The following is a 26,752-nucleotide window of genomic DNA, read 5'->3' as shown; positions in this document are numbered from 1 at the left end:
TTTAATCCCTCAAACTTTTACCAAATGGTTAAAATATGTACGACAGCTGTATCTCCAGCCTTGATTTTGGTTCTCTGCTGCTGCCATCTCCAGTGGGAATTGTTAAATATGTTCTCACTGGAAACTCTCTGGTCCTCCCGCTGTGGCCCCTGAATCGTCCTCCTCTGCCTGGTCATTCAGGTGGCCCTAAGCGCCTCTAGGCCTCCCTCGGACATAACGTCCAACCCATTTCCTCATGTTCCTGAGGCTGTCCTTCTGGACATCTTCCATGAGTTCGCTTCTCCCATGCAGACTCTGGGTAGCCTCTCATTTCTTCACTACAGTCAACTGCATTGTTTCTCAAACTAGAACTATTTGCTTTTCTGCTCCAAAGTATCCCACAATTGAAAAAAGCACATTTGACCCAACATTCTCGGAGGAAGTAAATCCAGTGAGTCTGGTGGTTTTAAAGAGGCTGGTGGTTATTATAAATGAGGATGGAAGTTCCATGAGAGCTGGGGGGTTGTGTGTGCTCCCCACTGTATCCCCGGTGCCGGCCACGTGCGAGGCACCAGGTAGACACTCGGGATAAGTACCGAATGAGTTCATGAAACAAGGACCTTAAATAGCAAGGTGTCAGGAGGGCGACAAGCAAGCCAAGGCTGGCCTCTGTCTAGAGCTGTGCTGTCCAGCATGGAAGCCACAAGCCACATTTCAGATGTTGAGGAACCATGTGTGGCTCATGGTTGCCATATGGGAAAATGCAGGTAGAGAACATTTCCATGGGAGGGAAAGCTGTGTTGGGCAGCATGAGTCTAAAAGAAGCATTCATGCAATTCCATGGAACAGATACAGCTTCCCCCTGACTTTCCCGACTGCTGTGGCTCCTTTGTTGCTGCCAGAGGTCTTGAGGAATTTGTCCTGATGTCAAGGACTGCAGAGTCACTCAGCTCCTTCACGGAGTTACGGGGCATCAAGTCCTGTTGCGTGAGATCAAGAGAAAATGTTCAGGAACATTTTTAAGGCAAAACAAAACAAAACAAAACAAAACACTTCTTACCAAAGGAAAGATTCTGGACCGTGATTGCCAGCCACAGATGTTGGCATTAGTAATTCATGGGGAACTTTTGCAGGATACAAACGCCTGCTCCCTCCCTGACCAACTGTGTGAGGCTATGTCTTGTGTAATTTGGTAAAACTCACTTAGTGCTTCTGACCTTTGTCTTGGATTAGCACGATGAGGAGAAATGGTTAAAAAAAAGTGTTTTGTTGTTTTACTTCATTTTTCAAGCATGGGGCAGTGTAGGGCATTGGATTAGTCAGAGATTTCTATCAGCTAATAGTTTGGTAGGAAAACAGCTGATTGAACCCATGCGTACCTGTGTACCTGTATATTCTTAAATCTTACATTGCTTGTCCTGTTTAAATTCTGCACGTGGTCATGTTTGGTCATGTTAATGCCCTCTAATACCAAATTATATATTCAGGACTAGAATTGGAGATAAAGTCTTTTTTTTCTTTCTTTCTTTTTTTTTTTTTTTTTTTGTTGAGGAGAAAGTCTTTAAATAAGTTTATTTTTGCTAGCCATACCTAGAAAAGCTTTATTTCAGCATCTGGCTGGTGGCATTTTTCCCAAATTGCAAGGACACTTAGCTGTAAGTAAATGGTAAGCCCCTAGCTAAACTCAAGATAAAGGTAGGTGTATTATTTATTTTTGAACAGTGATTTTTTTTTTAAAGAAAATGATGATAGTACTGTAATAATAGCTGTTATAATAAGATGGACTAAGGCCTTATGTGCCAAGGCACCGTGGTAAGTGCTTTCCCTGTGCTGGCTCCTGTAATTGTCCAAAAAATAGAAAGTGGACCTTTTAGAGTTGAGGAAACTGAGGCTTAGAAAATGTTGGTGATGTGTGCATCAGGTCACAGTTGGTCACAGAGGCGAGATTTGAACCCTGATGCCCAGTTTTCTGGATCCGTGTTCCTGACCACTGGGCTGCCCTCTTCCCATCTGTGTGCCAGTAAGGATTCCTAGAAGGCCGTGTTTCCAAGTGTGAATGAAGCACACCACCTGCTCCCTGCCCCAGACAGTGGCAGAAGGAGAGGAGATTGAATGTGGTGACTTGTGGGGCTGGTCCTCCCTGCTGGTGTGTGAGCAGCAGGGCTGGGATAACACTTCGCAGAATGCGGAGGAGGTGACCTCTGTGAAAGGAACTGATGCTCTGCTCTTCCAGCCCAGGCCGGTTGCGTTGTTCCCCTGGCTCTTCCCCTGCCAGTAAGCATCCAGCCACAGCAGGAATCTCTTTTGTCTGCCTGTGCGCCTGGTACCCAGGGTGGTCACCTGGACCGCCCTGGCTGGCCACGGGGCGGGGCTGGGGACTGTGTAACTTGGGGCTTGGATTGTCCGTCCCTGCAGCATCCTCTGGCTCCAGGCTTGCTCTCCTGGGTGTATTTGAAAAGGTGAATAATGATCTGACCCTTGAATATTCAACTTTTTACATATCTGAATAAACAAGATAAATGCTTTTGAGACTTCTGCAGAATTTCCTTTAAAAATAAATCTGGAGTTTATTAACTTGAAACCTCGTTGGCAAGATTTTTTGAAACAAGCAAGGGAATCCAAATGGATTCTGACTTGTCAGGGCTAAGACTGTGCAGGGACACTGCAGAACAAAGTCCAGGCCTTGCGTGGAGTTTTAATATGTAATTGTATTACTTTCCTTCTGTTGCACAAACTTGAATAAATTACTTTACCAGTCATGTCTGGTTCATCAACAGGAAAGCACTTGATTTTACGTTAGTCCATATACCTATAGAAAATTAGGTATAGAGTGTGTCTGTCATTCACCCATCCGTTTCCTCATTCATTCAGACATTAATTAAGTTCCTACTTGAGGCCAGGTCTTGTTTTGAAGGGACTTACTTTTCCAGTAACGTAGAATTCACTTATCCAGCAACCGTTTACTGAGTCCCTGCTTCATGTTGTATTTCCAGGGGATAGAAGAAGAGACAAAACACCCCTTGTAACATTTTAGTGGGTGAGGGAGGATGGATGGATGGATGGATGGATGGATGGATAGATGGATAGAGAACATAACACGTGATGTTAAATGCCCCGGGGAAAAAAAATGAGAACAGAAGAGACTCTCCAAGTGGTGGGGGGGGAAGGGGAATGTTACTTTGTTACATGGAGTCAACAGAGAAGGTCTTGTCATACCTTGGTGTTGTTCAGTCACAGGCCTAAGGGAGGGAGGGAGCTTTCCTGGTAGAGGGGACAGCAGGTGCAGAGGTCCTGAGATGGGCTTGTGTGTTGAGGAACAGCCAGAAGGCTAGTGTGGCTGGAGCCGGCTGAGCGAGGAGGAGAGTTGGAAGAGTTGGACTTTGACAGGGAATGGGGACTAGATCACATGGGAACTTGTGGGGCGTTGTGAGAACTTTGGCTTCTGCTCTGAGTGAGATGGTGTGGGAGGCTGAATAATGGCTCCCCCCAGAGACGCCCTGTCCTCGTGACCGGAGTCTGGGAGAATGCTGTTCTGCATGGTTAAGGGACTTTGCAGATGTGATGTCCCATCTAGAAATGGGGAGATCACCCTGGATCACCAAGGGGAGCCCAGAGTAATTGTGCGGGTCCTTAGAAGGGGGAGGCAGGACGGTCAGAGACAGCAGTAGAAGATCTGGGGACAGAGTCAGGAGGTTGGAGTTGGGCATGGAAGGGGCCATGCGCCGAGGACAGTGGCGGCCTCCGGAAGCTGAGAATGGCAAGGACTTGGATTTTCCCCTGGAGCCTCCAGAAGGAAGGCAGACCTTCTGCGTTTATCCAGGTGGCAGTAATGTTAGATTCTGGTGTTCCAGAGGCGGAACCAACAGGAATTGGTGATGATTTCAATGATGAAGGAGGGAGCAAAGAGTGACTGGGTCTTAGGGAACTAAGAAGACGAGGAAGGTAGCGGGAAGGGTAGGTTGGGGAGATGGAGGAGGAGAGGAGCTGAGTTTTGGATTCCTAGAGGTTTGAGCTGCTTTTTGGGTATCTAATCAAGAAGGCAACTGGATATTAGACTCCAGGGTCGACAGAAAAGGTCTGGGCTGCATCTGTAATTTTGTGCATCATTAGCATAAACATAATACCACAGGTCGGTTGAGGTCCCTTGGACGTGACGGTGGAGTGTAGAACATAGAGCCGAGTAGCACTCTGGTTCCTAAGCCCTGAAGCCAGAGAATCAGGGACCTATAAGGGTTCTGGCTCATAGGCAAGTGTCTGTGGCCAAGTCAGGGACCATAATCTCCCCTCTTTGGTCCCATCATGACTCGTCAGTGCTCACGCAGTGAGAGTGCTTTTGCGTGGTAGGAGAAATGTTTTCCCAACCTGAGCAGCTAACTCTGCCAGCAAAGGGGTGAAACAGACATGATTGAAATCTCCTGAGCCTGCCTGACTCCACAACTCTCCTTTGGACCAGTATTTTCAGCCAGCACCTCTTCTCTCCTTCTAAAAAGCAGCAGGGTGACTGATGGAAGTTTTCACCCACTTTTAATTCATGGCAGAACTCAGGAGTGCAGTGGAGACAAGGCCCACACTGGTGGGGGAGGAAGGAGAGACAGGTGTCCTGACCCATCCTCAGGACGGGTAAAGCCCCAGAGTAAACAGCCTAACGGTGATCTCGGAAACGGTGGCTCCGCGAGCCGTACTCTGTGCAGATTCTGTATTTTCTCACTCACGGGTGAGACTTAACGAGTCTTCAGTGCAGAAGATGGGAAACATGTCTTTACATGGTCTCTTTCCTGAGTTTTCCGGGATTCAGTTGCTTGCACTTGGTGGAGTCATTTCTGGCTTCTTGGCTTGTAGACGGTCATGGGACCTCTTCTGCATTTGTCACCCAGATAACTTGCCTTTGGAGAAGGAAATGGCGTTGGTCCACCAGGCATGCCACAAAGCAAAGTGTTTTTAAATGTCAGAACCTTACCTGCACCAGTTTGCCCAGCCTGTGACAGGGATGCGTGCGTCACTACTCAGACCTGGGCCAGCTGGCTTAGTGTCCTGGTCTCCGTGCTGCTAGTCAAGTAGCAGTTTTTATTAAGAAGTATCAGAAGGTTGTGTATTCTTTCTTGCCTGTTTGTGAAGAGTGGAAACACATGTTAATCCCATTCAGAGAGTATGTGATGTCATGTGTTGAGAGTTTCCCTCTGACTGTCGTCTCCAGAATGAACAGAATCAGGAAGGAGGGAGCCTGAAATCCTTCCTGTCACACCTCTTAATCCTTTTCTTAATGGTGTTGAAAAGCTCAAGAAAAATAATGTTCTCACGTGAAGCAGAAGAAAAGGAAACACAGTATTCTGTTTTTGACCCATTAAGTCCCTGATTATAAATGTCTTATCACCCGTTACTGTCACTCTGTCCATGGGCTGTCGATGATCTTACCCAGAGGTTTAAGATGTGTTTTAATGTACGTGGTTGATTATGGATGAGACTTTGTCTCTTCATCCCTACGCTGGGGTTCAAATCTCACCCCCCCAATTCCTTGCTCTGTGATTGTGGACAAGTCATTTTACTTTGCCTCGTGTAGAATGAGGGTAGTAGTAACCCCCTCCTCCTTGTATTGTTGTGAGGATTAAAAGAATAATACACACACATGGTGAATTTTTATACTGTTAAGTGTTGATTATTTAGAGGCTGAGCACCTGGTGAGAAGCAATGACCGAGAAGGTCCAAAAGCCAGTCTCCATCACACACAGTGATTGGCTGGACGGATGACAGGCGGAGAATTAGCCTCTGGTGCGAAGGGTGAGAAAAAGCAGGGAAGTACCAGAAGGGACATACACTCGAGAGGAGACGTGGCGGGGAGAGAATGAGGACAGCACGAGGCGAACCCTCAGGTTGGGCATCAGGCGTGGCAGGAAGGGTTTCACTGCCGTCCTTTCTGCCCCATCATCCCCGTTTTCCTGATACACGTTTAGTTTCACAAATGATTTTCCAGCCAGGCTCTGCCCTTTTTGTGAGCTGCGTAATTGAGGCTGGGAGCAGGTCACCTGGTTCTTCTGCCTTAGAAGGCTCTGTGGTTAGCTTGTGGCTTGGTCATTCATTCATTCACTTTTTTTTTTTTTTTATTGTGATGTAGTTAGTTTACAATGTTGTATCAATTTCTGGTGCACAGCACAATGCTTCAGTCATACATGAACATTCACTTCTTTACTTTCTGGTGTCCTTTATAAAACTATGAACTTGTCCTGAAGTATCGAACGCCTCGTGGTGCTGGCTCTCACTCACTTCTTCATCCCACGGTTAAGACTACCTTTCTTCAAGAGAGAGCTTTGTTTGCCAGCTGTTGAATTTCTCACTGTCTCACATTATCTTTTGTTTGTTTCATCGTGATGTTTCTCTTCTCCCAGAACTCCTGATACCCTCTGTTCTAGTTGTTTCCATTTTTCACTATTACTGATGTGTGCACACACTGTTATCTTTTCATCACTCGTCTACATATTAGTCATTCATGTTGGAAACACACTAGATAAATCCATCTTTCTAAGTCTTTTTTATTTTGTCGTAAATTAAAAACATTAAAGATCTAGAGTGTGAAGTCAGACTGTTTTGGAACTACTTTAGCTATCGTATGAAATCTTCGGTTCTCTTGAGAAAAGATGTAATGGCAGTTACTAACCTGTCTCCAGAAAAATCAGATACCAAGGACATAATAAGAAGTTAAGAAAAAAATTTTTTTTGTAGTCTGGATTCTCCATTCTGGATAATTATCTGCCCTGATCCCAGGCAGCTTTATACTGTTACCAGAATTGGTTTTCTCTGTGTAAATCCTGTTACTTATGAAAGGCAGAAATGGGCATGGTCTGTCTACTTGGGTTGAGAAGTAGTACCACTGAATTTGCCATCTTTTTCTCTTCTCCTTGGTTTTGTTGATGTGTCCTTCTTAAGGCACGTGATGGAAGACAAGACACAGGACAGTATAGTTCAGAGTGTGGTAGGTGACATGCACCTGCATGGGTCACAGTCCTGTCTCCACGGATCCCAAGACAGGCAACCCTGAACAAGTCACTCACCCACATCTTAATCACTGGCCATAGCTGAGAGCTGCTGGCTTTTTTCCACCTGGGGTACAGTTCCCAGCTCACCAAGATCCTCCCCTGAGCCCCTAAAGATTCCTGGTTAAACAGAAATGAAGAAATGACTTAACAGGGTTATACAACGTTTTGTATATTTCGTTTCCCTTTGAAAATTATTTCTTAAAATACAAAAATACAACACAATGTAAGTATCCTGTTACTCACTGAGCAACTGTAGAATTTTATAACATTTAGTTAGGAGTGCTGCAGGTGGCGTGGGCTGGAGAGTGGTTGAAAGTTTTAAGTTTAAAATTGTGTGATAAACATAGTCTTATTTCAAACTCAACTTGTACAGAAACTGTCAAGAATTTGAGACATTGTTTTGGACATGCTGTTAGTCCAGTCTCCTCACTCACATTATTGTTTCTTTCACTTCTCTTTCTACCTTGATTTCGCTGGCCCCAGTATACACTGGAGTTTGCAAACCCCGGATTTACTCCTAGACGCGGGCTTCTAACGTGGCAAATGCTGGCTGCACACGGGAGTCCGGTGAACGGCGTGCAGGAAGCATTTGGAACGTGCCGGCTCCGTGAACATTTGCTGCTGGTGCTACTCACTCATCCTCACTGTTGGCAGTAAAGCTCTTGGTCTTCATCTCTGTCCTTTGGAAGAGGTGACTGATTCTGGTTCTGAGACCTTCCAGCTGGAAGCCTTTGGGGAGAGGTGCCGTCAGGGCATCGATGGGATTGAGGGGTCCGCACAGGGCTTGTGTTCAGCAGGGAGAAGGGGATGTAGGTCTGCTGGGAGGAGGAGGGGAGAGGCAGGAGGCTCGGAGGTACCAGAGCATCTCTTAGTGCATTTAACATCACTTAGGGTTAAATATTTTATGATTTTGTTTTTATTATTTCAGTTTCTCTGTGTTAATCCCAGGAAGCCAAAAGGTGTGAGAGGAGAAAGCCAGTATTGATTGAGCACGTAAGCTGCTCCATTAGGCGTTTTATATGTTATTTTCTCATGTAAATCTCACAACAGCTGTGAGAGGCTGGGGGCTTTCTCCCCATTTTATGGGGTCGGGGCAGCTCGTGAGGCTCTGAGCGGTGGACGGCAACCTGCTGAGATCACATGGCCCGTTGGACTCGGAGCTGAAATGCAGAACTCCTGCCGCCATCTGGGATAACTAATCCAGGTTCACGGGGGTGGAGTCATTGGCTGCTTTTGTTTTGGGTCCATTCTAGGACACAGAAAAATAGAAATTAGTCTGCGTAAAGAAATAGCATTTTTTATGAAAGAAGGGCCCTGTGGATTAGATATGAACAAAAATACTTGTCTCAGAAGACGTAATTGTTAATCTGTAAAGTGGTTGCCACAGCTCATAATACCTTAGCATAATAAAGCTGTAAGAGACAGAACCAGAACCCAGAGCCTGGGCCACGTGTTCAAAATGGACTTTGTCAGTCAATCGTGAACATGTTTGAAGTTACTTTTAAGCTAGGTGGATTGACAGAAATCCTTTTGTTTCCACACACAATACTATGACTGGCAAAATGATCTCACAGACTTGATCTCAGTTCTGTGTAATAGACCAGGGAGAACTCCTTGGCCACTTTTTACAGATGGCAAAACCGAGGTGTGTAGAGGGACAGTGACTTGCCCAAAGCTGTATTACTGATGTGGCATGTTATGGACAGAATGAGATTTTCAGTTCAGATCTTTTGCCTTCAAAAATAAGTATTCCTCCCAATAGTATATCCATAAATGTGTCAATACTGAGCCTGTGAAAGGGCATTGTGTATCATTAGATGACAGCAGTGCTTCCAAATAGATGCCTTAATTTTATTCTTTGGAAAGTAAAGAAAATGCGAGGGATAGAGAAATCTTTACCCGACGTTGAATTTTTGCCTTGAATTATATTACATGCGCTCACGTTTTATTTCTGTGTTCATGTCCCTTTTGCCATGCTTCCCCAAAAATAATATATCCTGTTCTTTGATTCTCGTGGTCTTAGACGATCATCAGAAACGACTCCCGTCAGGTCTTCCTCCACGATGTATTTTTTAACAACTTCCGTTTTATATATTCTGTTCCAGTGCATCTTTAGCCCTGGAAAATGCTCTAAGTGTGGATTTTAAAAACGCCAAATGAATTATACTTCTGCCTGGTGAGTTACTGCTTTAAAGGGGTTGGGAAGTTGCAACACATAAAAGGTTTCAATTCCATATTATAAATTTCAGGAAGCCCAGTGTCAGGTTCGGTGTGATTGAACTTGTGCATCAATCTGTGTTAACACCAGCTGGTAAAGCATGCCACTGTTTCCAGTGGAACATCCTTTGATTTAGTAGAACACTAAATGTCTTCTTGCCCCGGAGAAATGCCGGCAGTGCTGAGCTTCCAGATTTAATTTTTTTTTTTTTTTTATTCCAGAGGCATATCTGTAAATACAGTTCCTATCACCTGAATACATATATAATATATTATGTTTATGTAGCATCTCCCTAAAAGCTTCTCCTGTATATTATATTAGCTCAAATAAAATAAGTAATGTTATAATAACCCGACCAGACCCGAATGGTGCTGCATGCGGGAGTGTGAGTTCCTCTTGGTCAGGGGTGGAGTTGGGGAGGGGGGAGTGGAGGGTGATGCTCTTCGTGGTGTCAGCACCAGAAGTTCAGTGTTAGACCCACAACTGTGCCTTGTCACAACTGATCATGGGTTAGCCTTTCTTGTCTATGCTTTTTTCCTAATAAGTATTATGTTTTCAGTTTTTTTGCAGATGACCTTTGTCAGGTTTAGGAATATTGCCCTTCTATTCCTTGTTTATAGAATGCTTTTATCGTGAAAGGGTGTTGGATTTTGTTAAATGCTTTTTTGCATCTATTGAAATGATCATGTGTTTTCTGTTTTTTGTATTTTCCTTTTTATATATTTCTGGATTTGATTTGCTAATTTTTTGTTTAAAATTTTTCTGCTTTGTTCAGTTCATGAACGATATTGGTCTCTAGTTTTCTTCTTTTCTTATAGTAGTACCTTTATATAGTTTTTATATGAGGAATATTGTGATCTTATAAAAAGTATAAAATTGAACATTATTCTTCCTTCAATATTTGAAGGAATTCGCTAGAGAAGCCATCTGGGTCTTGAGTTTTCCTTGTGGGAAAGATTAAAAAAAAATAATTTTATTGCAATAGCTTTATAGTACATCTCCCATTGTCATTTGGTTTATTTTGGGTTTTTTTGTTTGTTTTTTTTTGTTGTTGATAGAGGTACTGGGGATTGAACCCAGGACCTCGTGCATGCTAAGCATGGGCTCTACCACTGAGCTATCCCCCACCCTTGTGGCAAAGTTTTGAATTAAGCATTAAGTTATTTTTTTCATAGCTGTAAGACTTCGGATTCTTTTTTAGTGTCAGTTGGTAATTTGCATCTCTCAGAGATTTTTGTGTATTTCTTTTAAGTTGTTCTATGTTATCTATAATGATGTCCCCATTTTTATTTTGTGATAGTAGTAAATTTTGTTTCTCCTCTTTTCCCTTGAATGTTCTAGCTAGACTTTAGATTTTATTACTCATTTCAAAAACCCAGTGTTACTGTTTCATTCAGTTTCTTTATTCTTTGTTTTATATTTTGCTGGTTTCTTCTGCTTAATTTAGGTGCAGTTTGTTCAGATTTTTCTAGCTTCTTTAGGTGAAATCCTAGATCATTGATTTACAGTCTTCTTTTCTGATACAAACATGTAGAGAAATAAATTTCTCTCTAATCATTGTTTTAGCTGCACCCACGCTTTTTGTGGTTTCATTACCATTCAATTTAAAGTATTTTCTGATTTCCCTTGAGATTTTTTTCTTTGGTGTGTGGGTTATTTAGAAATTTTTTTAATGTTTGATAATTTTATAATCTTTTTGTTATTAATTTCTTGTTTAATTACATTATGATCAGAAATCATCATCTCTGTGACTCTCAGCCTTTTGAAATTTACCAGCTTGTCTTATGGCCCGCTGCATTGTGTTGATGAGTTTCCATGTGCACTTGGAAAACATCATGTACCCTGCAGTGTTCTGTAATTGTTAGGAAGTATTTTCATGCATATTATTCTTCCATGTTACTTACAAGTGTTCATTAAGGCCATTTCCACCGTCATTCTTGGTATTTACAAATTTTTAACCTGCAGAATAATCTCTTGGTCTTCATTACTTTTTGAAGTATCTTCTTAGTTCACTGTTACAGCTAATATCAACTGTGTAAGTTTGCTAGGGCTTAAACCACAGAAATTCATTTTCTTAGTGCAGACTAGGAGTTCGAGATCATTGTGCTGGTAAAGTTGGTGCCTTCTGAGGGCCACCCGGGAGGGACCAGGTCCAGACCTCTCCCCTTGGCTTGTAGATGGCCGCCTTCTCCCTGTGTCTTCACGGTCGTCCCTCTGTGTGTGCACCCATGTTGAGTGTCTCTGCATGTCCACATCCCCTCTCCTAGAAGCACACTGGTCATATGGGATTAGGGCCCATGCTAATGACCTTCTTTTCACTAATTGCCTCTGTAAAGACCCTGTCTCCAAACACAGTCACATTCTGAGGTACTGGGAGTTAGTACTTCCACGTGAGCATTTTGGGAGCGGGCACCATTCAGCCTGTAACACAACTGTTTCTGTCTTACCTTTATTTATAAACCTTGGTGTAAAACTTGATGTCCTTTGATACTATTCATTTGTTCACATGCTTATTTATGCCTTCACTTTCTTTTATTTTGCAACAAAAGGTTCCGTTCCCTTAAGCCATCATGCTTAATCTTTTCAAGAATCCCTGACTCCTTTGTGAAACCAGAGAAACCTACAGAGCTACTCTCCCTAAAATGTTTTTGCATATGAAGTTTTAGATAAAACTTGGGAAATTTTAAGACGCCCCCAGATGAATATCCATGGACCCTTCAGTGTAGAATTCTCACCCCAAATATTCCTCCTTTTAACCCTTTAATCGAGGTTCTGTTAGCTGACTGGTACAGATGACATTTAAGGAGACTGCCCAGATTTCCCTCTTCATCCCACACAAGTAAAGAACAGAGAGTGAGCCCAGGACACACAGGTAGAGTTGTACATGAAGTGCTAGCTACAGACAAGAAAAGAATTCCCTCTCTCATGTGATCGGTCCTCCTTCAAAGTTGGTTCATAGGATGTAGTGGTAGATGGTCCCATATAAACTTAGAAGAGGTCTTGACTTTTTACCCCTTGCATTTAAAAGGTTATGTGCTACAATGTGAGACAAATAAATCACGATTCACTGCAACAACAGCATTGCAAGTCAGTTGTATAAATTGCCAGTGAAACACGACATCAGTCACCTTGTGTGTTCTGACCATTTAATGAATGGAATAGTGTTGGAAGAGAGGGCTGCCTGGAGATGAGAGGAGCGAATGGTAGTGGCAGCTGCAATTAGCAAGATCAATGGTGGGTGCCACAGGTTCATTGTTTGGGCATTTCAGTTGACCCAAGCAAAAGCAATGGCTATCCAGAAGACTTCGCGAGCTATAATTTGCTGTAAAAGAATGCAGAAAAGTGAATTGCCCAACCTCACTACATCTTTGCAGAATGTTCTTTCTCAGCTCACTGTGTTCCTAGGGCAGCGACCAAAAACTCAAGCTCTTTCTTTTCAAAAATTCATTCTTTTAATCGATATTCCAGAACTTTTGCTCACTCGGTATAGTTGTTTTTTAAGTTTTAGCTGATCACTGACTGCTTTAACAAAAATCTTCTGGTCTGTGATTGAATCCTTCAGAACAGTACTTTGAGCCTCAATTGATCACAGTTTTCTTTTTCTTTGCGCTACTGTATTTTGTGCTGTCAAGTCTTAACCCAGGATGACTCCTCGAATTGTAGCAAACACTGCTTTGAGTAACATTAAATTTTCTGTATTAGTAGGATTTTTGTAACTTTTCATTTGATTGTCTTAAATTGATCAAGTTTTATAAAAGAAGAAAGTTGAAAATGTGTCGATGAGATGGAAGGTATATTTGTTTTGGTACTATCCCTAATAATGTTTTATAGCTTCTGTATGAGTCTATAAACATACTTCATTTGCAGACTTTCTGTGCCAAGATAAAAACATGTTATGTTACTCACACTTTGTAACAGGAGGCAACCACTTTCATAGACATTTTACGAATCGTACATCGAGGCTGTGAAAAGTTTCCCAAGTGGAAGGAGGGGACACTGTGAATAGCTCAGAGAGTCAGGGGAGTCAGGCTCCAGAATATCTTTCCATGGTGCGTTAACTTCCTGTCGGTGCTATAGCAGATTGTCACAAACCTAGTGCCTGAAGACACCAGTTTATTCTCTTACTGTCTGGAGGTCAGATGTCCGAGATCAGTTCTACTAAGTTAACATCAAGGGGAGGGCACAGTTCGTTCTGTAAGGAGGCTTTCTGGGAGAATCCAGTTTCCTTGCCTTTTTTCAGTTTCTGGCGATTGCCGGTACTCCTTGGTCTGTTCCCCGCCTTAAATGCATGCCATCCATCTCTCCGGCCACCGTCACATTGCCTTTTCTCACACTGGTTCCTCCCCTATCCCTTAGAGCAGGACCACTGTGAGGCTTTCAGGCCCAACCAGATAATTCCCCCACCTTAGGATCCTTAACTTAGTCACATCTGCAAAGTCCTTTTTGCCGTAGAAGCTGAAATTCACAGATTCTGGGGATTGAGATGCTGAATGTATTTGGGGAACCATTGCTCATCCTGTTGCACATGGTAACGGACACACGAGCTTTGTCATGCAGTTACATCCGTGACAATCATCCCTTTCGCTGGCTGCGTGGTGGGCCCACCTCTTCTCCTCCAGAATCGTGTGCGCTGGCTGGATCTTGACTCCAGGATCCTCGTTCTACTGGGCTTTTGGGTCGACATTTGATGAAGGGTGTAGGTGTATTCATTATTCATTTTGGGGGGAAATGAAGTTTGTATTGCTCGCCTCCCTCATTCTATATATTGATATTATGATTAATAGTTTCTGACACAGGACTATTTTGAAATAGGAGTCTTTGATGACGTATTTTGACAGCAGCCCTGTCATGCTTTTAGCCGCTCTAGCGGGAGTAAGTGATGGGGAAGACTAGTTTAATATTCCGTACCTGAGTAATCAACCCAAGATGGCACGTCCAGAAATATCACTAAAATGTCAACCACAAGAATCTCTTGAAAATAATCTCATTCAGGGAACTTGAATCTTCCTTGCTTGCAGTTTTGAAATATCAACTTTCGTAAAGACGAGGAGTCCTGAGTTATTTCTTTATCCGAGATGCCAGATGGATGTTGAATTAAGTCCAGTTTTCAGCTTTTCTTCAGATAATTTTTTAAGTTGGTGGCTTGTGTTTTGGATCCTTATCAGTATATCAAGTGTGCTCTCCCTCCTCCGGTTCCCCACGGCTCCCCACCGCCTGGCATCAGCCTGGTTGCCTTGGTACCTGTTCCTGAAGGATGTCTGCAGTGAAATTTGGTTGTTTAAATAGCACAACTTGTCATCTAAAAGTAGAAGTCATTAGCACGACGCCGCGTGGCTAGTGGTTTCTCGAATACTCTTTATAACATTTTTTCTTATTTTTATCACTTTATTGTTCATGTTTACTCCTTTCACAGCTGGAAGTTTCAGGGCCCTGTTCACCGTATGGGTCTGGAGGGAAAGATGCCAAAAAATTTTCCTTAAGAGTCTCCTGAAACTTGTGCCCCAAGCTGTGGCCTGAGTTAGGCACTTGGTGCGTTTTGAGGGATGCAGACTTCTAAATTCCAGCCCCGTCATTACCTTGCCTGATCAGGAACACTTAGATGTGTGTGGCTGCAATCCACCCATTGAGCAGCCTTCTGCTGTATCTAAGGAAAAGGAACTCTTAACTTCTTACCAGTTTCTGTTTGACTTTTAATTGATCTTCATTGCGATGGTGAATTTGCCAGAAACACATATTTATCTCAGAAAAGGCAGAATTTGTTTCTGTTGAACATGGAAAATGACTCGGGTGCTTTGGGGGGCTTTTGTGTTGTCTGTCTCCATTTCCAGTTCTCTCCTCCACGTGATGATTACCAAAGATGCAGCCAGGCGGAACATCTTTACTCTTCCCACTGTGGTGAGTCGACTGGTGAGTCGACTTGCAAGTCGACGGCTGTGGTCACTGCAGGTGAGAGGGTAGCACCCTGCTCCCTCACTGGTGGGCATCTCGGCAGAAATCACCAACTGGCAGCCTGTGCTGGGAGGCACGTGTGCTAATTAGTTGCTTGAAAGTCTTCCCTCATTAACTCCAGGCAAGTCATTAGAGGAAAGTGTTCTGGAGTCCAGAGTGTTGGTTTTGATAACAGGAAAACAAGTTTAATCACCAGAGTGTGTCATCTTGTTTGTGAAACAGGGACATCGCACATAGGCTCTCCCCTCGTGAGGGATCCTGTTTTGTCAGTGAGGCACCTGATCGTCCTTGAACCCTGGGGCTCAGTTCATCCAGTGGGCACAGATCATAGAGAACAAGGTCTGTGTTGTAGGTACATTAAATTCTGCACTTTTTTTGGTGGGGTCTGGAGCGTGGTGAACAAGAGGAAGGGTCACCATTTTTTGGCCCCAATGAATTCATGTTGGAAAAAAAAATCATGTTGCTTTTATATAGTAATTTATGTTCATTATTTTAAAGAACAAAAACATTCAGAAAGCTAAAAAAAAATTGACTCAAAATCTCACTCACTTGAAATAACAGTGATCATGTTTCAATAACTATCATTCAAGAAATATGTCTCTAATTTAAGGATTGTATCCTATTAACAAAGGATTAAGTAATCAAAATGTCAAAAAAAAAAAAAAATAGAAGAAATATATGTCTCTGATATGGACAGAATGGTGGGCCAGAAGGTAGAAAGGCAACTATATTGATTATGTAAAGAACATAATACTTTTTTTAAATGTTAAATTTTATTTGAATCTGAGAAAGGAAAATCGAATGAAGAAGTTATTAAAGTTTTACTCTTTGAGACAAAGAAATTGAAGGCATTAATTCCTAAAAGATCACTCTAAGTAAACATTAAAATTACTGGCAACATTGAGGCATTTTACACATACGTATTATATACATTATTTATATATGTTTAATATATAAATATGTGTGACTGTGTTTTTAAACTATTTTTCAAAATAGGTTGATGGCTTTTTGATTTTTGCTTAATTGCCTGGATTTAATTGTCAAGTAGTTGTGTTTCTAGGAGACTGTTTTATGTCCTGAGTTCTTACATACTTGAGAATGTCTGCCCTTTCTTGTTTGATAGAAAATTTGGGTATAAAACTCCTGAATAAGCTTTTCTTCTCCTGGAACTTTGTCAATGGTCTCCTGATGTTGAATCTGCTAGAGAGACAGCTGAGGCCAGCCTGGTTTTTCCACTTACTGGGTGACTAGGATGCCCATGGGAGTACTTATTTATTTTCTCTCTCCCCCTCGCTCGCTCGCTCTCTCTCTGCTGGATTTATTAAAGCATAATACATAGATAAAGGTTGATACAGCATAAGCTTATAGCTCAGGGAATTATCCACCTGCAGGAACTCACAGGTCAGGGGACAGAAGACCACCAGAATCTCGGAGTCCTCTCAGACCTCCTTCCAGTCCATCCTTAGGTTTTCTGCCCCCGAGGTAACTGGTGCCTTCACTTCTGATATAATCATGTAGTTATGCTGTCTCTGCATTTTCTATAAATGGAGTTACTCTGTACGTATTCTAGCTTCGTTCGCTCGACATTCTGTCTTGAGAATGTCATGTTGTCGCGTAGAGTTCTACTTCATTCATTTTTACTGCTCCCATGATAGGAATTGTCTGTGCATCAGCCCTGTTTCTCATTTGAGCTATGTTTCCATAGGTGAAATTCCTCTCCCTTTCCAGACCTTCCCTCCTTGGGGCTGGTGGTGGAACTGGAGGCTCTCTCGGTGCTGACATGACCCCCCTGCGTCCACTCCCTCCTTCTTCTCACCCCCACCTCACACAGTAAAGGTGCCGTCTGTCACTCACCCTTCAGCTCATCTTCTGTTCGCTGTGAACCTGGGTTTCTCTGGGGATACTCTCTGCACCCGCTTTCCTCCCAGCAAACCCTCACCTGATTTATGAGCACTTCAGCAGAGGCCCATTGGATGGTGCTTTGAGGACTGTTAGAAAAATCGGTGTCACGTTTGAATTCAAGGAGCTATAGGTCAGCCATCACTGTTCTGCCTCTTTTTGGTCTAAATTTCCCCGAATTCAGCCACCATTCTTCAGAGTTTGTGATAGGAGGTGGTGATGTTTGACTCGTTCCGTTGAAGAAATCATTCTCCCTTCTCCCACTGGATTTTAAGGAAGGAGGATACACAGAAATACTTCCGCTCCATCCTGTTGAACTGGTTGTCTCCTCAGTTACGTTAGGAACAAGTCCTTTTAAAAATCTAAGCCTGATAATGTGGATTTGCTCTATGGGAGAACAGAGGATGGAGTTTGAGTTGCGTTTTGGTGCCACCTCAGTCGGCCTTGTCCACATGCTCTCTCCAGCGCTGTGTATCTATCCTCCTGAGTCCATCTCTTTGCACGTGTGTCTTTTCACCTGTCCTGCGGTAGCCCTGACACCTGACACGCTGGCCGAGGCTCCCCATTCTTCTTTGAGGCTGGTGATGTCAGAAGAGTGCTTTATCCAGAGGGGCCCATGCTGGTATGGGGCTGGCTTTATGTCCCCGTGCAGCGTTGTAACATCAGGGAATGGAGAACTACTGTACACAGCCTTCAAGTAGGAGCTTAATGTTACCATCATCATCAAAAAGCACCTGAAAACTGTCATTGGAACCCCTGCCCCTGTGCGTCCTTGAACTTTAGGGAGGTGCTCTTTGTTCTGTGGTGTGTAATTTGGTGCCAGCAAGGAGCTCCCAGAAGACTGAGCCCTAACTTTGGCAAAGGAAGAGTCCTTCCTTAAAGAACATACACAGTTGGAATATTTAAAGTGACCACAACATTTTTGAGGAACTGTTGTAGCTAAAGGATGAAAAAGTAGCAAATATTGTATAATTAAGGAGCAATTTAACCTTTCTGGCCGCTGGTCTCCTCTTTCTGATCCACCAAAATGGCACCTGTACTTGAAAACGCAAAGAATAAAAGACTGCCATGCACTTGACTCCCCGACTCAAATTATGTCAATTAGCGCAATAAGTTGTATAATGTTATATATCAATATATAATAGTTTGAATTATGTAAAAGTAGCATGCTCTTCAGAAAGCTGAGTTTCCTCTAACCTGTATTGTCTGGAATTTTGTCTCTATGGTCCTTCTCTCAAGGACCATATGTTATATGGGCTCATTTCTTAAAGACGCTTAACTCTTGATTGTGAATTCTTTTATTCACAAGTGGTGCTAACTCCCTTGCCTCTGCTGAGCTGGTCCTCTGGCCTGATACTCCAGGCTGTATACCTTCATGCCTGGTGGCAGTTTCCACTTGGGTGCCCCACAGGTGTGTCACCTGTAACACGCCCGTGCCCTTCCTCTCCTCCTCTTCCAGAATTGTGAGTTTCAGTCGGTGACACCACCATTCGTGTGTTTGCCAAGTCAGAGCCTGGTAGCACTTCCTGTGCTTTTCCAAACCCATTTTCTCCATCAGAAGTTCGCACCTTGTATCTTTTTGGTTCCAGGAGTCGAGTCGTGGGAGGAGTTGCTGTGGTAGGGACGGGGTCTGCTTCTCTTGCTCTTTCTGCGGGCCGGGCTCCTGTGGGTTCATTGTTTTAGTCCCAGAGAAGCCCTCATCTCGCAGACCATGTGACGGAGACCCAGAGGGGATATAGACTTGTCCAAAGTCTTTGTGAATGTCACATACGGGATTTGCAGGGAAGTGTGTGGATGTGGGCGAGGACTACCCGAGTGTCATTTTCCCATGGCAGTTGTGGGGACACTCGCTGGGTCATGTTGTGGGAGTGTAGATGCAACAGTCAGGGCTAACAGAGGAGCTGGGAGAAGACTTCCAGAATGGGCATCTGAACTGGTGCCGGCCATCATGGCTGCTGTGTCCACGGAGCCACCAACGGAACTGGAGAAACAGACCTCAGGGGGGAAAAACAAAGCAAGCAAAAGAATTCCAGCATGTAATAGTTACTGTGAAACCGATTCTGAGATAGTTAGAAGTCATAAGAAGCCACTTTCAGTGGAGAAATCCAGGCAGGCTTCTCCGAAGAGGTGACATTGAGTGATGTTTGTCAGGAAGCACAGAGAGGCATTTAGATGGGTGCAGAAGCAAGAGAGGCCATGGCTAGTTTGGGTCATCGCAAATAAATCACACAGCATCTGAAGGGAGGTACGTCTGGACGTCCCATAAATGATTCTGCGTTGGCATCATTTTAAAAGTACAATTGTTTAAAAATTGAGGCCCTGGTTGTGACCACTGTGTGAGCCTCGTGTGTTTATCCTCAACTTCACCACGTACTGTGGTACCTTTACCTCAGCGGCCAGAGGGACCTGGCTCCTGACCAAGCCACAGGACACCGTTTGTTCTTAGACGTGATGTCAAATTATGACCAAACAAGACTTTCTTCCCTTGTGAACTTTTCTTTAGGTATCCAGATCATGACAGTTAAATAAAATGATAAATGTGAATAATTTATAGGATGTCACATGTTTACTCCATAAAGTTGTTATTTAGTGTTGAAAGCAACTCTTGCCTTTGAAAATACATGAATTCTCTCTCTCTCTCTCTTTTTTTTTTTTTTTTTTTTTTTGTCCTGTAAGTTTTTATGATTGGTTATGGTCAGGAATATCAGGAAAGTCTGCAATTTGACAGTAGCAAGCTGGGATCTTGGGACTGACCGCACTGCGTAAACCAGTAGCAGCCAGAGGAGTTGTTGTGAAATGCCAGGGCCTGGGTTGGCTAATTTGAGCTCTGTTTTTTCGTAGATAAATCAAGCCTCTGAAACACCTTCACATGTTGAAAATGATTTTGTATTTGTGAGTTGCTTTTTCCCTTGACTTAGAGTATTATAGTACGTCCTTTCCTTTTTTATTGTTTAACTGTGACAGTATTTCATATTTTTAACCCAAGACAGTTGGCTTTCCAAAAATACTGGAAACCAAATTCATGATGTAATCATCTTCATCCAAACCCCAAATTGTGGAGAAACTCCGTTTTCTCTGTTATTTATAGTTAATGCCTTTTCACACGTGAAGACTGGTGAATCGTCCACATAGATCCTTGGGAGGTGGGGTAGACTGTTATCCCTTGAGTTAACTATTTTGCTTTGATTTTTCTTAAACCTTAATGTTAAAAATTTTAAACATATTATTTTATGTCTGTGGCCTTTGCTTGACTCTGGGTTAGCACTAGACTAGAAAGTACTCTTATTTATAATAATTGGGGATAATTATTTTGTCTTTTATGACTTACGCTGAAAAAAAGTACATTGTTACCTATAAAAGTAGAAACATCAATTTTTTCTACTTTTTTCTTCTTTTTTTTTTTTTAACTGTGTCATTTCTGCTGTAGTATGTAGTTTTTGCTTTTATCATATCTCTTAAGTCCTGAAGTCGGTGAGTGTGTGTATATGGGAGTGGACAAGTATGTGTGTGTTGACACACATGGAAATACTGCCTTCTCATATGAGTGGTTTTCCTTCTGTTGCTTCTGACTTCGGAGCTATAATTGTTAAACTTAAAAGAAGTGAAAATCAGTTTCATCAAAATGCATTAAAATGGATTGTTAATACTTAACCTAAAACACATTTGGCTTTTTTTTTTTTTTAGCATGAATAATTTTGAATTCAGTTACAGTTGTTGCAGTTTTATTCATGTAGACTTAGCATTTGTGTCACTCACAATTCTTAATTATCTTAGTACATATTTTATATGGCATAATATCCACACCCTTACCATCTCCAGCCTCTGCAGAGAATGTAGCACATGGCACCAAAGTAATAAAAATGTAAGCTCTGGAGTGAGAAGCAAATCCGAAACAAGCCATTTTTACATATAACTTAAGTTTAGGTTCTGTGTAGTAGTTTGATCCCTTACTTAACCTTTAATAAAACTGGATTCAAGGGTATTTATATATAAATAAAGAAATAAAGTTAATTTTGTTTCATACTTCCATAAGAGCAAGCACCTAGTGATGTATTACAATGACATTTAAACTTCAGCATGAGTCCTATTGGCTGAAAATTTGTTTTTTAAGCAACTGTTTCTGAGGTTAAGCATTAAAAAGCTAAGTTGTTGCCATTTGGGAAAGTTAGTAAGATTATTATTTTATTATTATTAAGATTATGCAATCATATTTATATGGATTGAATCAGCCTGTGTTTGACCTTTTATCCCCTATGAAGTTATCTAAGAAGCCATTTTCACTTTTTATGTAATTTGGAAATTAAAATTCAGTACAAATCTGGATATGTGTAAGGCTCCATCTCACAAACCTTTCTTGCCCTGCAGACTTCCCTTAATGGGCCCCCCAGTTGTACGTGCATTTAGATCATGGTCAGAGTCCTTCTGTAAGGATGTGACTTAGTATATTTGTACACATGGAATCTCAAAGTACAGTTACACATGTTGGATGAAAAGGGAGTGGTCTCAGATCTTCTGGCCACATCTGCCCAGTGTCTTCATTTGGTGCCAGGATTGTGGTGTCCAGGAGGTGGTGGGAGATGGGAGTGAAGGGGGCATAATCTCCTTGCCTTCTACCTCCACCCACATTCCCCAGAAAGCAGCCTTTTGAAACTATCAGAGACATGTGAGGCTCTCAAAAGCGCTTGGAGTCAGCCCTGGCTATTGTAAATCATGAGTCGTGGCTGTTTCTCTGCGGTGGTATAGACATTTCCAAATAAAACAAGAAAGGAAGATTGAAATATGCCACCCAGCATCCCCTGGCATGCTCCACCCTCAGCCTGCCCCTGACGCCCTGTGTGGGATGCCCTAACCCAGATTCAGACCTATTTGACCTTTTTCTCCGATCAAAATTTCCCCAGGATAATTTCAGGTCCTGTAATCCTGTAATGATTTTCCTGAACAGTTCTGACTTAATGAAATTGTGTTATTTAAAAAATAACCATTTGTTTAGTGTATAATTACATGAGATTTCATTCTTTTTAAAAACTGTGCAAATAATCAATTGAAGTCAGGAAAAGAAAAAAGGAAAAAGAGAATTCCTTGACTTTGTGTTTTGACACTTGAATAGGAAAGTGCATGTTCTATATTAATACAGCCTGTTAACAATATTCACTCTGTCACATTCATGAAAGTGTATCAGCCTAACGCATTACTCCGCCAGCTTATTTTAATTTAAAAAGAAAATTCCTGGAGGCAACAATAATAGTGCTACAATCATGGTTCTGATGATAGAATTCTGGGCCCTGGGAGGGAGGTAAGGGATGTATTTCTGTTCATGCCTCCCCAGTGCTCCTTAAACCATGTCAGACTCTTGTTTCCCACAGTATCTCAGTACCTTTTTTCAGGAAGAGGAAAATGTCTTAGAAGTGTCCTTTATTGGGAGGACCAAGGGCTTTGAAAGAGTCAGATAAATTGGGCTTTGAATCCCAGCACTTCCGTTTACACTCAGGTGACCTTGAGTATGGTGCTCAGCCTCCCTGAATGTTAGCTGTTTCTTCTTTTTTAAATAAGATGATGATGATATTTTTTTTCCATGCAAAATTGTTGTGACTCCTTGGAATAATATATGCAAAGCTCTGAAGCAACATCTGGTGCATAGTCCGTGCTCAGCAATTAATAGCTATTACAATTATGATGAAGATGATGATAATGGTTAAACATTTGCTGCTTCATGGGTTTTTTTTTAACATCCTTAAGAGAACTGGAAATAGTATCTAAAAATTCATTTTTCTTTGTCAGCACTCTAAACAGATTGAATTTTTTTGTGCTGCTTTATTTGAACTTTTAAAAACACTTGGTGGCTTAAAAATTTTTTTTTTCCTGCTACAAATAAACAGACTTTTCTAAGTGTGGTCCCGGGACCAGAAACATTGTTCCCTAAAAACTTGTTAGAAGTGTAAACTCTCAGGTCTCACCCATGTCTCCTCCTAAATCGAAAACTCTGGAGATTTTCCCAAGCTCTCCAGGCAATTTTGATACACATTCAAGTTGGAGAACCACTGTGTTAGAATATCTGGGAAACACAGTAAAAGGTCACTTTCATGATCTTACCATCCAGAAATAATCCCTATTAAAGTTAGATTTCCTTCTATTCTTTATTCATATATGTATATACTTATGTGTGTATTTTTTGTCTTTTTTCATACACATCAGTGTATATTCTTACGTTTTTTAAAACACGTTGTGAGTTTTATAACCTATGTTTCAACCTTCAATATTATGTCATGACCATTACCCCATGTCATTAAATGTTACTTGAAAACATTTTTAATCATATGACTACATGGTTATACCAGCCTCGGAGTGTTTCATAATTTATTGACCGACCCCTTGGCTGTTTGAGTTGTTTCCAGATGTTCTGGAGGAACATGAGCAGCACAAGTGAAATTTTGTGTTAATAAATCTCTGAGTATCTGTGATTGTGTCCTCAGCATAAATTTAGTATAAGGGTGGAATTACCAGGTCAAACAGTATGAACGATTTTATAGCTCGCAATATATATTGCCAAAGCACCCTTCAGAAAAGAGGTGCCCATTTGTGCTCTCACCAGCAGTGTGGGGAAGGTGTCCATTCCCCAGACCCACTCTGGGAACTACAGTCCTTTTGCATATGTGCAGGCTTGATTGGAGAGTGTTTCATGAACTGTAAGTCAGTGAGACAGAACTTGACATTTCCTGGTCCTTCTGTATTCGCCGACGCTTCTGTACTCAGAAGCATCAATGCTGCCATAGAGCTTGTCTCATAGACGTTAAGGTAAATTTCAAAGGTTTACTTTTCCGATATTACCGGCCCGTCACCTCACACTGACTCTACACATTTTGTTGAAAGGGTGTTGGAAGTCTTCTAACATATGCTGTGGGACCGCTGTACTGGGCATCATGGTTGTCACGGTGACCCCACGTACTAGGGCTGCGGGATTAACAAGGACAAGGGGGCCTCCTAGGAGGAAAACAACAAGTTGTTTTTGCCTGTTGTGTCTCAAAACAATCAAGAAACACTGTTAATATTAAATCTTGCTGGGGAGGGAACTGTGGAAGGGACCTGAGACTGAACGTTAAGTAAGTGCTAAGTTAGCTGAAATAGTTTGATCCTTTAGGGGGACATCCTGTGTGTGTTCAGCTTAAGTAGCTATGGTGAAGAGGCTGGTTTGTGATGCCTTTATGATCCTACAGTAAGTTGTGATGACTGGAACTCATACTTTGAGCATCTGTTTATTTTAGTTTATGTTGTATTAATGATGGCTGTCTCCTTGGGGTCTCCAGGGTAACTGGGGCTTCCCCGGTGCTGACATTGTCAGCTTCCCAGGTGGTCAGAAGGTTGTCCTGACCTCAGCCTCTCCCCGCTGTGAACTAGGGAACTTGAAGGATGATCAGGGCTAGGAGGACAGTGAATGACCCAATGCACCCCAGTAACCAACCCTGTCGGGTGCCACAGCCTGCTGCTGTTTAGAATTCTCAGTCTTACAGGATATGAAATCAGTGTTCCTAAATTTTATTTTGGCCCTACTTTTGATCACAGACCTTTGAGAAGCGTACAAACTGGGGACCCTTTCCCGGCAAATCTACATTTGCCACCACACAAATGTAGGTTTATTTTGATGAATTCCCTGAGTGCGCTTCTGTTTTAGACAAATTGTTTCCCGATGATACATTTTTCTCTCCTTTGCAGATTTCACTTAACCCGATTAATGAAAAGAGTATTTTGTATTTATGCAGTGCTTTCCAGTTTAGAGAGCCATTGGATATACTTTTTGGCCCCTGTCCAAAATCCTGTCACTTGGTACTTTTATCCCTACTTGGCAGATGAGGAACCTGATGCTCAGAAAACACAAGGAATTACCCAAGGTCCTTTGGTCACGAAGCCAGTGAAGGGTACGTGGGTCTGGAGCCGGGTCTTCTGGCTTTCGTCTGTACTTCCTGATGTTACACGAACAATGAGAGGAAAGTCTGCAAGCAGAAGTAGGATTACCTCCCACACTCAGGAGAATGATGGGGGGAATCCTACGTAAATGCCAGGTTTACAACATGAATTATTTATTGAACAACCATAGAAAGGGACTTGCAGGATCAAGCCACAGTGGTGGTGTGCACTAGGGATGTCCGCCGCTCTGTTGCTGGGTAACCGTGTTTACAAGTGAGGGAGGGACCCTTCCATTCCATCTTACCCGGGAACACAGATATCATCCAATGGCCAAGAAGGACACCAGGGGGAAACTGTAAAATGATATTTTTCTTCATTGGTTAAAAGGGTTTCTGAACTCGTCCACACCGGCACACACATAAATCAGATGCCCCTTTGGTCGGAACCATTTGGCTTGCTTTTTAGAATCTTTTTTATTTAAATTGCCCTCTTTCCTTGGCTAGATCGGAAGAGTAGCAGTTTTAGGGGTTTTCACAGAGCTGCAGTGTATTGTGTATATTAAGTGAACAAAATGCCTGTTTTCAGAATGTGTTACCAGAAGGCTAAGCAGACAGTTCCGGAATGACAGTGTGGCCTCAAATTCCCCGCAGAATAAATCTGAGAGCTGTCATGAGACATCCCGGCTTACTCTGACTGCATGGATGATGCCCAGAAAAAGCAGCAGCCTCAGACCTGGATTCTCAGTCCAGTCAGGGCTGTGCAGACCATCCATCACCTGTAAAGTGGGATGTTCCCAGCAGTAGGATGATGCTGTTTTAAATAAGATGCAGTCTTTTGTACTAATTAGCATCCATCATGTTTTTAAATCGTACCCCTCCCCCTTAATTTTTTTAATTGTAAAAATTATACCTGCAATCTTGAAAAAGATGAATAGTTTACCCTTTGTTCTGCTGGTTTGAATCCCTGTTCCACCTGAATTTCCCCTCTTTGAGGAAACCAATATTAACAATTCAATAGGAATCCTCCTTTCTCTTTCCTTCTCTTTTTCACATAAACATTTCCTCACATACATTTATGGGATTTCTTTCTTCTATACTTTTTTCAAAAATGAAATCATAGCAAACTTAATGGACCCTTAATATTTTTTTTATTAGAATGACCTTTCTAGGTCAAAACATACAAATAGATTTCATTCATTTTGGTAACTGCATAGCTTTTCATTGTATGGCTGTAACATACATTATTCTGTTTCTCACCTATTGGTGAACATTCTGGTTGTTTCCACTGTTTTATTACATTTATTATTGCAATACGAGTATCATTTTATAAGCCTTCTGATTGTTTTCCACTCAGTAAAATATGTTGCTGAAGAAGTGAAAAGGAGTAGAAACCGTCTATCTCCAGCTGTTACCTGAAGCCATGCACCTCTACAATTAGTAGCCTATTACATAGGAATAAGAATCACAGAAATTTACATGCAGGATATCTCTTTGCCTTTGCAGTGGCCCTAAGCATAGCTTTTATTTTGCGTTGGGGCTGTTTGTGCTTAGCTTCTGGGTGTGGATTCACTGCGGAGCAGAGGTGATCTTTCAGCTGTCATCAGGTCCCACCTCGACCCCTTCAAGAGCGAATCAATTACCTGGGTTTGGGCAAATCCAGTATACTGATGATGGACTGTGCAATCAGCCATGGGTTGCTAGTTTTACCTTGTTAGACTACGGCCTTAGATTTTCATGAGTGAGAGAGCCTGGCTTTTCGAGTATATTAATTTAAAAAAGCA

The 26,752-nt window shown here is 42.2% G+C and overlaps 1 protein-coding gene across 3 annotated transcripts in view; it reads left to right on the top strand.

The window, feature by feature from the left end:
* Positions 1-26,752, top strand: part of RSU1 (Ras suppressor protein 1) — a 159,260-nt gene that overhangs the window by 46,097 nt on the left and 86,411 nt on the right. The window lies entirely within an intron of this gene.

Source organism: Camelus bactrianus, chromosome 35, assembly GCF_048773025.1.
Source record: "Camelus bactrianus isolate YW-2024 breed Bactrian camel chromosome 35, ASM4877302v1, whole genome shotgun sequence".
Taxonomy (NCBI): Eukaryota; Metazoa; Chordata; class Mammalia; order Artiodactyla; family Camelidae; genus Camelus; species Camelus bactrianus.
The sequence above is the reverse complement of the archived record's forward strand: the minus strand, read 5'-3'. Positions and strand labels throughout refer to the sequence as shown.